The following is a 9,867-nucleotide window of genomic DNA, read 5'->3' on the forward strand; positions in this document are numbered from 1 at the left end:
CATACTCGTAATATATAGATGTATATATAAATTTATATCCTTTAGTGGCAAAATATATATATATATATATATATATATATATATATATATATATATATATATATATATATATTGAATATATACTTTATTAATAATAATATTAAGAATTACATATACTCGTATAGATCAGATATAGAATTATACTATCAATAGCTAATAAAATTCGTTGATCTTTAAACAAACCAAAAGAATTCATATTCTTTTGCATAATGAAACTCAAATTAAAAAAATATAACATTATATCTTTCCACTTAGGATTGATTTTGATAAAAGATATAAATCTTCATAGCAACAACTAGTCCATTTATTGATTTGAACTACAAAATAATGACTCTTCTAGATCTTCTATACCTGAATTGTTTTTCCAAGAATTTATAACATATGATGAACACAGATAAGTTTATGTCACGATGCATTAATAGTATCAATAGAGGAAAGACCACATTATGAAATTCCATTGATTGAAAATATATACCTGTAAATCAAGATCTAAAATTTCTAACTACATAAAGTCAAATATTATATTATTTTAATTAGCAACCCTCATAAAGAATGTACATAGAAACTCCAAATATGGAGACAAAATAATAATAACAATAATAATAACAAAATAAAAAAAGAGACAGATTTGTTGAAGGAAAAACAGATATGAGTTTATTAGAGTGAATAAAAAATTAAAAGCAAAATGAGGTGAAGTGCAAAGAAAAGTAGAAGGTAGGGGCTATCGCTGATAAACAGTGACAGCTCAAAACAAAACTAAGGTTAAAAAATTTATTCATGTGATTGTCGATATTGCCTCATATTCTCTAACACTGAGTACTGCAAAAACTGTTCATGTTAGTAGGACAATCAATTAGCCGTTAATTTTGAGGAAGACCATCATCTTCATTTCTTATTCGTAGCAAGTCTCATCCTATTTGATTTGAATCGGAATTAACATGTAGCCACTTATAAAGACAAGAGACATAGATGATAATTAATAATCTTTAGATTTAAGATGCTATTGTATGTAGCATATAAGCGGATTAAGATTTGGTACTGGTTTAATATATGTATTACGTATTTGTATATGAACAATTATTCAATCTATATAATATATAAAAAGAGAGTCCTTTGCTTTAAATGGAAGCCAAGTTAAAGTAGCACAATTTTTCACTTGACAATATTTTGGATTATAAAATGATAAATGTTAGAAGCATAAATGGGAATGAAAAAACAAAAAACAAAATTTCATGCGAGTAATTTGTTAGTTGTGTATATCAATGTGTGTGTATATATATATTATATTAAAAATACAACTTTTCTTTATACAAGTATAATATCAAATTTTTACGAAAATTGTATATTAAGATGGGTCGAAAATAAAAATGAGAAATGATTCTATTATAAGTCTTACTATTATTTGAAGGAATGATGTGTGTGCATTGCTATTGGATATGCCTTGATAAAAGACGTTACAAATACTTAAAAAGACACATTTTAGCATTGCAATTTTTCAGTATATCTCAATGATATACAATTTTATAATGCATTTTGCAACCATTTATTATACAATTTTATTATTTTTAAATGATGTTATAAAAGATTATTTCGTCTTTTGATATTGCTCTATGCATCGTAAAAAATTTTTATTTATTATTTAAAAACGTAAAAATTTTGAACTTTTTAACAAATTGATAAAATGAGAAAGGAATTCAAAATGTTTCAAACTCTTCTTTCAACATCTCTATATATCTATATATATCTATTTTTGATAGCAGAATTGAGCGGAGCAATGTTCAAGCTTTTTAGCATTATTTTCGGTTCCTATTGTTCTTTGGCTGCCATATTCAAACTGGTAATTGTTCATTATTTTTTGTTCCTTTCTTTTTTTTTCGCACTCACATCCAAACCGGTAAATGTTCAAGCTTTTTGCCATTATTTTCTCTTCCTCCATTTTTTTTTTTTTTTATATATATTTATTTACTTCAATCTGTGCAGGCAGCAGGAGAATATATTCGTTTGTTTGGTCTTTTATTTTTCTTTTTTTATATGTAATAATATACTTTTGAAATCTAATCATATTAATTATAAATTATCAAATATTAAAATTGATATTATATATAATTCAATATGAAGTTTATAAAAAAATTATTTTCTATCTTTTTAAAATAATATTTATTTAATAATTAACACGGGAAATATAAAAATAATTAAGAAGAGACAATTTAATGAAAAAACTAGATAGTAAAATAATTAATAATAATTAGTAAAAATATTTATATTTCCTATTTAATAGAAATATTTATATTTTTATATTTAATTTTACTTTGAATTTAGTTTTAACAATATATACTCATTAAAAATGAAATGAAATTTTTTTGAATTAAAATATATGAAATAATTTATTTTAATAATTTTTATTCTTGAATTTAATAAAAAATGCAAATAAAAATGTTACAAAATATCATTCAATAATAATTATTTTTCAAACAACATATTAATACCCGCGTGCGAAACGCAAATTAGGGACTAGTTATATACAAAGCTAAGTGATTAGCCAAGATGTGATTCATTCCTTGAGTAAACGAGGATGAAAATCTTAAATCTTATGACAATCCGGACATTCTAATAGAAGATCTTGGGCTGTCGAGATGTATGCATATGTGTTGGGAGTTTGTTATAGCTAGTGGTGTGTAGTTATGTGTGGCAAAGAATACACGGGACATGCATTAAAGTGGAAAAAGAATGATAGTTTATTTGTGAAAGTATAATTATGAAAAGTGATTAATTTATATCAAAGTTGACTACGAAAATATGATTGATACAATTAAAGTGTATATGACACCTCACAAAGCAAAATAATTACTTATAAGCATAAAAATGTAATTATCACCTCCCTCTTCCCAAATTAATTATTAATCATAAAGTGAAAAATAGTTAATTAGATTTATAAATATGGGAAAAATAAATTAATTTGTTTAGTCATGATAAGGATATATTAATCATAAAGTTGTGTGGAATCCATCAAAAGCTAACTATCAAATTAAGCTTATCATTTATGTAGAAAAGCATAATCTTCTTCATGTTTTCTGCCCTTAACGCGCCAAAAAGGAGGAGAAAATGAGAGTCTTCTTCATCGTTTCAATTTTTTGGGATTTCTTGTTATTTTCTTACTTGGCAAATGAAGAGATTGAGCTATTTCTTAGCATGAACACCAAATATTGTGAGAGAGAGCTTAGAGTGTGTGAGTTGAAGAAGTGACAAACTTGATATAGTGATGGATTAGATGAGTTCCATGGAGAAGAAGAAGTGAGATGTGTATCCTTCTCTAGCTAAGCTTCTTACTTAGAATGTATTGATAGAATGTTTTCTCTCCTTTCTAATAGTAGTATAAAGGCATATATTTATAAGGTAGACAAAGTAGTAGTCGTCCCATTTCGAGTGGGAGACAAATCTATTAAGTACTGAATGAATTTCTTTTAAATGCTTTCTTTGACTGAACGTTATAAATTCTTTATTGATTTATAACACTCGGTGTAATTCTCTATATGAAATATATTTAATACCTTTGATTTATTTGTTAGTGTATCAAAAGTCCCCTGATAAGTTCCAATCATTCATGTTCGAGCTCTTTTCAGTCTTTTTGAATTTTTAACTTTAAGTTTCTTAAGCCTCAATAGTTAATTTTGACTTTAAACTTCTTAGGATCAGAATATTATGAGATCGGAATTTTCTTTTTGAATTTTTAACTTTAAGCTTCTTAAGCCTCAATAGTTAATTTTTAGCTTCTGAGGCTTAGAATATTATGAGCCCGAAATTTTTCTTTTTGAATTTCTAACTTTGAGTTTCTTAAGCCTCAATAGTTAATTCTAAGCTTCTTAGGCTTAGAATATCATGAGCTTGGAATTTTTCTTCCTGAATTTTTAACTTTGAATTTCTTAAGCATCAATTGTTAATTCTAAGCTTCATAGGCTCATAATATTTGAGCTCGGAATTTTCTTTCTAAATTTTAACTTTGAGCTTCTTAGACAAAGAATATTATGAGCTTGAAATTTTCTTTTTGAATTTTTAACTTTGAGCTTCTTAAACTACAATAGTTAATTCTAAGCTTCATAGGCTTAGAATATTATGAGCTTGAAATTTTCTTTCTGAATTTAAACTTTGAGCTTCTTAAATCTCAATAGTTAATTCTGAGCTTCTTAGGCTCAAAATATTATGAATTCAGAATTTTTCTTTTTGAATTTTTAACTTTAAGCTTCTTAAGCCTCAAGAGTTAATTCCAAGCTTATTAGGCTCAGAATATTATCAGCTTGGAATTTTTCTTTTTGAATTTCTAAATTTGAGCTTCTTAAGCTGCAATAATTAATTCTAAGCTTCTCAGGCTTAGAATATCATGAGCTCAAAATTTTTCTTTCTGAATTTTTAACTTTTAGCTTCTTAAGCCTCAATAATTAATTTTGAGCTTCATAGAATCAGAATATTATGAGCTCGGAATTTTCTTTCTGATTTTTAACTTTATGCTTCTTAGGCTAAGAATATTATGAGCTTGAAATTTTCTTTCTTAATTTTAACTTTAAGCTTCAAATGCACATTTTAATGGATTCATCTTTAGTTGGAATTTATGTAAATGCTGAAATACTTGTCGAAGATCATGGATGTGGTTAGTTGCTTTCTTTGACTTTACAACTAGATCATCAACATAGCATTCAACATTTTTGTGGAGCATATCATCAAAGATTTTTTTTGCATTACTTGCTGATAAGTAGCACTAGCATTCTTCAGTCCAAAAGGCATAATTGTATAGCAATATATAACTTTCGGTGTTCGAAATGCTGTCGCTTCTGCATCCTTAGCAACCATTAGGATTTGATTATAGCCAGAGGAACCATCCATGAAGGAAAATCATTCATAACCAGTTGTGACGTCCACCATAATTTCAATGATCGGAAGAGGAAAGTTATCCTTTGGGCATGCATTGTTTGGATCTCGAAAATCTACACAAATTCTTAACTGTCCATTTTTCTTTTTGACAGGAACAATGTTTGAGATCCGAGAAGGATACTTGACTTCCCTTATGAAACTGGCATCAATGAGTTTATTGACTTTAGCTTCTATTTGTGGAATCAACTCTGGACGAAATCCCTTTTGAGCTTATTTTACTGGCTTCACCTCAGGTTTGATTGCCAAGTTGTGGACTGCTACCTTAGGATCTAACCCTGACATCTCTTTATAGGACAATGCAAAGTCATCTCGATGCTCTTGAAGTAATTCAACATACTCCATTTCCTTTTTAGACGACAAATTTGCACTAAGGAAAATTGGGCGAGGCTCCTCTGTTGTTTCAAGATTGACTTCTTTCAACTCATCAATCGTAGCTTTATTTCCCTCTTCCAAAGCAAAAGGAGCATCCTCAGCATTTTCCTCAATAGTAGTTTGGTCTTGATCCATGTCTAAAAAAGTAACATGGCCAACCATCACTACATCGACTTGTTCTTCCTTAGGTTGATTAGAGTCTTGGCTAGTTATAACCATGGTATGTGGTTTTGCCTTTAATGCGGATCCCGTGGTCACCACCCACTCAGTTTTTCTTTTCATTTGAGAGGGGATTTTGCTACGAAAGTCATTGCAATCTATAGTAAAAGTAAATTGATTCTCTTTGTTCTTCTTTCCTTTACTTGAATTTGAAATCCCAAGTCTTTGGTGGATGGAGTTCTACTTTTCTCGGTGTCTGTACCTTCTGGCGTTCTAATTCGATCGAAGACCAAAATACGATTTGAAGAAACTCCTAATCGATTGAAAATAGAAGGTCTTGAAACCTCGCTTTTTGTCTCTTCTATTTCTGCAACATAAATATGATTAGAGGTTTCCCTTCTGATTTTCAAGCGTAAAGGAGCAAGACTTTGATACCCCATGCCAACTTTAGGCTCTTGATCAGTAGTATTCTTATCCTTCTATACTTTACGAATCCTAGTTGATGATTGCTCACTATCACCATTCTGAAATCCTTTCGTCAATTTGGCCATATCAGTAGAACCATACCCAGCTTTAGCCAATAGTTTATAAGCATTAGGGTCAAAACCACTTGTTCTTTTGGTTGGCAATGCTCCAAGCTCAACTATCGGGCTCTTGGAAGGCCATGCAAAACCTTTCAATGGTGACTTGAAGGGGAAACAAGACTAGTGATTGGTAGAGTTAAAATTTTTAAGCCTAAATTTTTAAGCCTTGTATGATATTTTCTGGATTTGAGGAAGAAGATTAATCACCTTGGCCTTTGGAGACATGCACAAAATGAAGCTTTATTTTCTTAGTAACTGTTTGACTTATCTTTGCTAAGGCATCATGCTCACTTTCTTTTATTGAGGATGATTCCCCTTCTTCAATCTTCTTTCCAGGAGCCCTTACTTCAACATCCTCAAGAATTGGTTGAATTTTCTCAATTGAAAATTCTTCAAAGTAGAACTTTGCATCAGTGAGATATGATTCTGCTTCAGTAAATGGCTTGGAATTAGCTACAACTGTTCTTACTTTTCCATCATTTGAGTCTTCGAAACATTGATGGTCAGTCGAAGGCAACACCTTATTTCCATGAATCTAAGAATGCCCTAACAATATGTTGTAAGTTGTTCTTGCATCAATCACATGAAGAAGAACACTTGATTCCATCTCATCAATATGCAATTGAAGCTGAATTCTACCAACTTCCCTTTGCGCATTTCGATTGAAGCCATGGTCATCAATCGACTTTGCTTCAGTTCATCCATAGGTATACCAAGTTCCTTGAAGGTCTTGAGAGGCATAATGTTGACGGATGAACCTAGATCAAGCAAGATTCGATTTACCTTTCTTTCATAGATATAACTTGCAACAAACAAAGGATGATTATGAGGCTTATCACCAAGCACTCAATCTTCATCAGCAAAGGTGATTTTTTTCATAGCCGTATAGTAGGCCTTTGCTTCTTGAGTCTCCCCATCACTATATTGTTTTAGCTCTGCTTCAGCATGACAGGATAGAAAAGATAACTTAGCACCCATTAGCTCCTTTGGCAGTATTCTGCCAAAGTAATTGGTTGCCTAGGCTTTTGTTTTATGCAGTCTTCTACTTGCAGTTCAAAGAACTCTTTTAGCTTCTGAGATTTTGATTGAATCTTTGAGGAAACCCGTCGTGTTGACTTGACAAACTTCTTCAACACCTTACTCCTCTTTGGAGTCTCCTTGGATGGAAGTGGGTTCCTCCCTTTACTTCTTTTGCGAGTAACTAAATTCCATCCTTCTTCTTTAAATTGATTCTCAGCAAGCTCATTTCCCCTAGTAGTGCTCCCATCTCCTCGTAGAAAGCTGAATTCATTTGGCAAAGAAGTTTGGTTTGGAATGACATCTTAAATTGAATCGGGTCCTGAGAGCCAAATCTTATTGTTTCCTTTCTTGTGGAGATCGACTATTCATCAACCACTATTATGTTAGCTCAAGGGTCAATTTTATCTTGAGATTTTGATGATTAAGCAAAACAAATAAATTTAATTATTTTATTTGTGCTAATATTATTTTTATGCAGATTTATTTATTTTTATTAATAAACAAGGCAAATTCCAAGAAATCCAAGTTTAAATGAAGATCATGAAGCCATTGAAGATTTTAGTGGTTAAGTATATTAGGATTTATTGTAGGATAGAGAGAATATTATTTTATAAGCACAAAAATATTTTTCTCTCTCTCTTAAAATGATTTTCGAAAATTACCTTAATTTATAAAAGATAAATCATGATTCTTTTCGATTTTCTTACCTAAACAAAAGAGATTTTGTCTTAATCATTTATGGTAACAAAATTTTTCATTTTTAGAAATTTAATTCACTTACCTAAATGAAAGAGATTTTATCTTAATTATTTTTGGTGATAAAACATTTTGAAAAAGATTTTTATATTTATTTCTAAAAACTATTTTTAAAAGGAAAGTCTAAAATCTTATCCTTATTTACTTACTATAAAAGAAAAGATTTTGACTCAAAGAATTTTTGGTAACAAGATCTCCGCATCTTCTAAAAATTGAAAAGTCAATATTCTTATTTAAAAGGAGAGATTTTACTTTCTAAAATGGGATTTTCATCCCTCTCTATAAAAGACGTCTTTTCTTTGGAAAGACGTGGGTTTTTGTTTTAAGAGTATAAGTCCATTGATCAAATCTGTAATCTCTCAAAAGTTACTCTCAACCCCCTTATTTCTTTTTATCTTATTACTTCACGTATTATTTTTAAAAGAGAAAAGAAAATTTTATAACAACTTCTTTTGAAAAACAGTTCTGTCTTTAAAACGATTTTCTAATCTTGATTTCTGTTTTTCCTATGCTTATATTTGCATTTCTCACTGTCTATATAGATTCTGTAATCTGTTGTAGAAAGGTTTTTATTTGAAAAACATTTGTTTAATAGCTTAGGTGATAAGCTATTGTGAAATAGTTTATCAAGCGACCTTCTCCTTGTGTGAGATTCTAATGTCTTGATTTGAGTTTCTGTTCTTTGTAAAAATAGAAAGGGTTGGGTTGACTAGAACCTTTGAAAAATCTAGTGGGACAAATGGTAGATCTAGGTGTTGATCTATTGCCTTGTACCGTTGGTTTGTCTCTTACCCTTAAAAAGAGATAACATAGTGGAGGATCTCAAGATGAGTCTTGGGGAGTGGATGTAGGCGAGTTAGTGCCGAACCACTATAAATCGCTGTGTTAATCTTTTTATTTTTTGAAGTTCTGCTTGATACCATTGTATTTACACCTCTGTTAATCTTTTAGAAATGCTAAGTTGTTAATTATTTTGTTGTTCTAAACTCGAATAAGCTTTATCTTTATTTAACATTAGAACTCTGGACTTCTGCACTGTGAATATACCAAGTTCTAATCAGTTCTTCTATATTCAGTATATTTCACAATTTGGATTTCTAATCAGTCTTCTGAGTATACTTAAAGCTTTGTGAAACAGTTCAGAAATTCAACAACTGTTTCTCATATACTCTTTAATATTTGTCTAAACTTTATGAGGTAGTTCAAAAACGTAATAACTTTCCTTCATAAAGTATTTGAAATTGATTAAGATATTGTGAAGTAGTTCTAATCAATAACTGCTCTTTACAAATTCTTTCTATTTTCTGCATAAAGCTTTGTGAGGAAGTTCTAATCTTAATAACTTACTCTCACAAATGTGTTCCATTTCCGCTGCAACAGAATTCTGATTTTGTTTTTAAAAGTTAATTGATTTTATTTTTTAGAAAATCCAATTTACCCCCCCTTCTTGGGTTGTGCCATATATATACGGGACCCATATATTATTGTCAAATTGGCAGTTGCTTCCTCCTCATCACAAGTGAAGACACCATTCTTCTGCAACTCCATGATTTTGTGTTTGAAGACAAAGCACTTCCCAACTGGATGACTAATTAACCTATGATACTTATAGTAATTTAGATCATCCACTCAATTTGCTTCCTCCGGGCGCTTCATCTTTGACAATTGTATGAGTTTAGCTTTAAGCAGCTCATCCAACATACTTGAAACGTCAGAATCAGAAAAAGGATATCTCTTTCCCTGCCTCACCTTCAAAGTAGCCTTTTTTCTTTCTACTGGATGAAAAGGAGTGGCCTTCACATGCTGCTTCTTCTCAGTCCTACGTTGTAACTTGATGGGCACTATTGTTACAGCCATAGACTGCTTACTTTCTGACTTGACAGGTGTTTAGCGAGTTTCTGCACTTCAGGCTTATCTTTCCCCTTTTTGGGTTCTTGAATTGTGATATTTTGATTCCCATGATCAGAAATATTGAGCTCCATGTCATGAGCCCAAGTAGCCAACTCTTTAAAAG

Source organism: Jatropha curcas, chromosome 11 (assembly GCF_041381405.1).
Source record: "Jatropha curcas cultivar XTBG-Jc1 chromosome 11, XTBG_Jcur_1.0, whole genome shotgun sequence".
Taxonomy (NCBI): domain Eukaryota; kingdom Viridiplantae; phylum Streptophyta; class Magnoliopsida; order Malpighiales; family Euphorbiaceae; genus Jatropha; species Jatropha curcas.